Raw genomic sequence first — 5,375 nt, 5'->3', positions numbered from 1 at the left:
TAGCTATTAGTATAACCTGTCAGTATCAGAAAATGTAAGCAGCCAATATCGACTAGAAAAACCTTTCAAGCGAGATATCTCAAAAACTGTGAATATTTGAATAGAACTATTCTACACAAAGTACCCTTTATTTTTGATGTAGAATCCGAAAAAAATATAAAAAATGTGTGTTTCCATTTAAAAAACCAAAGTTGGTGTCTGGCCAGGAAAAGTGGAACACCCTGTATAGTTGAATATATTTTTAATTTGTACATTCCGAGAAATGTGGCAACACAGTAAAAAGAAAAATCCATATATTCCTCATTTTAACATAGATATTGCACATTCCCGCACAGTGGGACACGCTTGTATTTAGTTAATATTATTTATATTATTTCATTTCTTTGAGTTAGCCAATAATTACTATTTTAGGCACATAAACAAATACCTCCTGTAAGATTTATATTTGAATTTAAGACTACGCCCCCCATGAATACATGGAGGAATGGAAATTTATAATAATAAATTTCATAGTACGAGAATTTTCAGGCACAACTGGCAGATTAGATTCATAATATCATTTTTTTTTTTGTTCACGTTTTACTTCTTTCCAAAGAACTAGCACATATTGTTTTTAGTTCACTTTATATTAAAAAATTATTAGTTTCATTATTATTCGTGGTCTTTTTAAAACGTTTTACTGTTATCAATCTGGTACTCTATAAATATTAATTTAAAATAGTATTTACAATTATACGAATAATTAAGTAATATTTATAACCTTCACCATTAAAATAATGTGGGTCTTAAATATTATATACTTAAAAATCAATGATCTTATGTCCTCTTCTATTAATAGAAGTAGGGTACAGTTTAGAACTATTTACATAGAAATCAGAGCGTGGGACAAGTCATAAAGTGAAAAGATTGTCATAATTCAAAAGACGAAAAGAATATGTTGTGGATGCCAAGACTATATAAATAGAACAGTAAATTGGGCAAATATATATTGAGCTGCCACGTAGCCTATGTATCTCTACAATATACGTAAGAATTAGTACTTAAAATCTGTGAATTTGTTAATATTATAACAATTTGACAATGGTTGTACTCTTCCCCTAATAAAAAGACTTTCAATGCATATTAACGTAGGTATAGAGTACGAACTATATTTTCTTTATTTTTTTATATTCTGTGGGAGAACGTATGACTGCAATGTTTAGCTTTACTTTTATACTGAATCTATGTAGGGATAGTATTTTATAAGTATGTTTAGTTTAATTTACTCTATTTGTATCGATATATTTGTGTTATTCTAATTTTATATATAAAACCAATTGTCGGAGATTATTGAAAACAAAATAAAAATTATGTAATTAATTAATAACCATTATTACTGTCGCCTTCGCCATTTTCTTTAATAAACAATAATAACAGGCCGACAGTTTTCAGAACCAGAAACCGGACCTAGTGTACTCGAAAGATTTTGGTGCTATGATAATGAATCTGAGCTCAGAATTGGCACATCACCCTAGGTTTTCGAGGTTCTAACCTAAATGTGCAAAAATTACAGTTTTTCGTTATATTCGGGGTCAGATTACAACGTGAATTAATTTTTTATTTCTAAAATCGCGTTAAACCATCTCAAAGCGCACTTCGATTTTTCTGAAAATCTTTTTTTTCCATAGATAAGATAGATTGAAGTTTAGTACATCAGCGATTTCTTTATAACATGGAAATGAACAAAATTTATCCAAAAAACGAGATATAGAATACTTATATGTTTTTTGAGTCGCTGAATTTGAAAACACCGGCGGACCTGCTCCATAACCTCAATATTTCAAGATTTTCTAACCTAAAATTGCGAAAACACTACTAAATGAAGCAGATACTTACTTATGTATACCCGCTGTTACATTCGGATGCTAAGCTCATGACAGGTTCATCATAATGCGCTATAACCTACGACACGTTAATCTAAATGCGCAATAACCAGCAAGGGTTCAACCCACGATAGGTTAACCTAAATGCGCAATAACCTGCGAGCACTAAACCCGCTAAGTAAGCTATAACCTACGATGCTAAACCCCCGACAGGTAAACCTAAATGCACAATAACCAGCGAGGGCTAAACAGCGCACTAAGGTTAACCTCTAGTCTTCAGTGCTCGCAGGTTATTGCACATTTAGGTTAACCTATCGTAGTTTCAGAACTCGCTGGTTATTGCGCATTTAGGTTTACCTGTTGTGGGATTAGCGTCGCAGGTCACAGCTTACTTAGGTTTACCTGTTGCGGGTTTAGCGCTCGCAGGTTATTGCGCATTTATGTTAACCTGTCGTTGGTTTAACCCTCGCTGGTTATTGCGCATTTAGGTTAACGTGTCGTAGCCGGTGTTTTCAAATTCAGTCACTCAAAAAACATATAAGTACTCTATATTTCGTCATTTGGATAAACTTCAATCTATCATATCTCTATGGAAAAAAAAGATTTAAAAAAATAGAAGTGCGCTTAGAAGGATAAGAGTAGTCCTTTGAGATGGTTTAACGCAATTTTAGAAAAAAAATTACATTGTAATCTGACCCCGAAAATAGCGAAAAACCGTGATTTTTGCATTTTTAGGTTACGGGCTTATTTTTTGTTTTTCTCTTTTCTTCTCATTAATTGAAATCAGAGATCTGATTAATTAAAAAAAAAACAATTGGAATATTTCAACTACAGCTGTTGCTTAACATTAGGTTAAATTTTGAATTAATTAAAGGCTTATTCGTGTAAATATATGAAAAATATTAAAACAATAGGTTTTATTGATTTCGAATTAAACGCGATTTACCTTTTCTTGCGATCCTTTTTTGCTAAACCTTTCTGTGGCCGATTCGTGTTAGCGCTTGGAGGAGAACGTCGTTTTAAGTATTCTGCAGCGTGTGCTCTAGGCACGATAAAATTATCACAAATTGTGTGTGGATTTAGCTGCTTTTGTGGGCACATTTCGTTGTGATTTATAAATTCTGGTAGTTCCAGTATCAACCTGGTGGTTGGATTTCTGCCCATAAAACTTAAGACGTAAAATACGTACATTTTTTTCCACGAGGCCGCCCTACAACCAAGGTAAGGTTTTGCCTTATTTTCTTCGACGCTATATTTTTCTACAGCACCTACTTAGACGCATTTATCTTTTTAGGCCTTTTTTTTTGTGACGGTGTATCCAGCATTTTGTCTCCAGGATTCTTATAATCATTTGATTTCAATTTGACCAATATAACTACCTGCCAACGTGGATTCCGTTTGAGAGGGAGACTTGCCCTAGTTAGCGGGCTTCCGACAGTTTTTTTGGTTTCGAGGGTCTGCAACTTGGTGTACGATTTCTTCCCCGTGGCTGCTTCGATAGATACTCTGGTAGAGGCTCCCACAGGCTCCTGCATGGTCCTTATTTGCTGCGTTAAGTAACACCATCAATGCAACCTGCCTCTAGTGCTGCACAAACCAGATAAGCCTAAATTTAAGTTTGCATACCGCTTCCTAGTATTTAACCTACTCAATTAGACCCACATATTGCGTCATAACCTGATTTTACTAGCTCTCACCCCATTTGCTCTTTGTTTTCCGCGATTTTATTATTTTAGTTTGCTACTGTAATAATTATTTATTAGCTTATTAAATTTTGTTTTAAATTTATCTACCGTAATACTTACCTGACAGTTGGTAGTCGTTAATTATTACCTACTTATTTTATTATTACTTATTACTTATCCGCATATAAAGGTCATTTTGGCAAAATTATTAGTTTTACACTATGTAGTATTTCTACTTATGTAGTATCCCTGCTTTGCTTACTATTGTATGATTTATTAATTAACGTATTAATTGATAGTGCCTATTTGCCTTATTGTCCAAGTTTGCTTAGACTTTCATTATTGTTTTGATTGGTATTTTACTTTAGTAGTAGTTATAAATCTTTTTGTTTTTTTTTTGCTAGGACAGAATAGTACCTATTATTTATTTTGTTGCTATTGCTCACACAATCTAAGTAGAGACTAGATATTTATTTAAAGTATTCAACACCATCAAAGTTATAAAAACTATATCTGGTGTGAAGATATACCTGTTGCCTATTTTACTTGTGGTTTATTACTCTAAGCTTGTACATGTACACCGAACCATAGCCCTATTGGAGAGGGTTATAGTTATACTTTTCCTCATTTTACCCTGCTTAGGCATTATTTTGTCTTCACATACTAGTATTTACATTGTACAACAAAGATACAACTAGGCGAATATCTAACGCTCTACAACTTTATTGTCAATCGTCAACTGATTGTAGATCAGATATGTTGCACTCTGAAAGTTAATAGATTAAAGTTGTCGTTTTTAATGGTGTATATATTATTAGAGCTCTTATTAGTACCCTTTTCCCGTTTTTTTTATAACCACCTTTAAGGTATTAACATCAGTGGCTCCTCTCCAACCTTCCTGGAGACTGACCATCGGGTTGTAAAACGGGTGGCGCCTTTATAAAAGTTTTAACCGATATCAATCCACTTCCATCTCTGCTGAGCACCTCTAAAATCAATTATTTTATGATTACCTGGTATGTCCAGGTTATATTTAAATAATTGTCAAACGTGAGTGACCATATATGGTCAATGGGCCTCCTAGTTCAAACAAAATCGTACTACTCTTAATTTGAGGGGAAGATAGAAGGTTCTGATAAAAAGAAACATATCTGGAACAAATTTATATTTAGGTACATGAAAAAAAGCAAAAACACCATTATTTAATAATTTTAATAGGATAGGCGCTGGTCTCTCCACTGGAAAAAATATTATTATGACATTTTGAGCTGTGAAGATCTAGTTCCTAATTTACAGTGATAAATACTAGATTATAATAATAATTATTTGTAATAGTTATCTTCGATCTTCTCAGGTGAAACGTCTTGATTGTCATCACTGAGCAGTATTTCTACATTGGAGCACCTTCCTTCACAATTCAACAGTTTTTTCACTTTGCAGGGAAAACCATCAATTTTAGCGAAAAGTGACTCACAGACAGCTTATAGGGAGTAAAATTATCTACAAAATGAGACTTGTTAAATTAAAATCAGTTAATAAACAAAAAAGTTATTGCAAAAAAACAAGAAATGTGCTCATTTTTTAATTTGTTTATAACTATCGCATTTATTGTTAAAATTTTATAAATCTTATGACAAGTTGAGGGTTTTGTCATACTTCAAAAGTGTGCCAAAAGTAGGCGCTGTAGGTGCAATAGTTTTCGCACAATTCTATTTGTTTATAACGGAGGCTCCAAAAGTTATGAACTTTAAGCCTCTGTACAGGCGTTAATTTTCAACCAAACATGATTCTGAAAGCGTCATTGTAATCTTAAAGACGTAATTAAGCG

This window comes from Anoplophora glabripennis, unplaced genomic scaffold, assembly GCF_000390285.2.
Source record: "Anoplophora glabripennis isolate ALB-LARVAE unplaced genomic scaffold, Agla_2.0 scaffold233, whole genome shotgun sequence".
NCBI classification, from domain to species: Eukaryota; Metazoa; Arthropoda; class Insecta; order Coleoptera; family Cerambycidae; genus Anoplophora; species Anoplophora glabripennis.
This window is presented reverse-complemented; position numbering follows the sequence as displayed.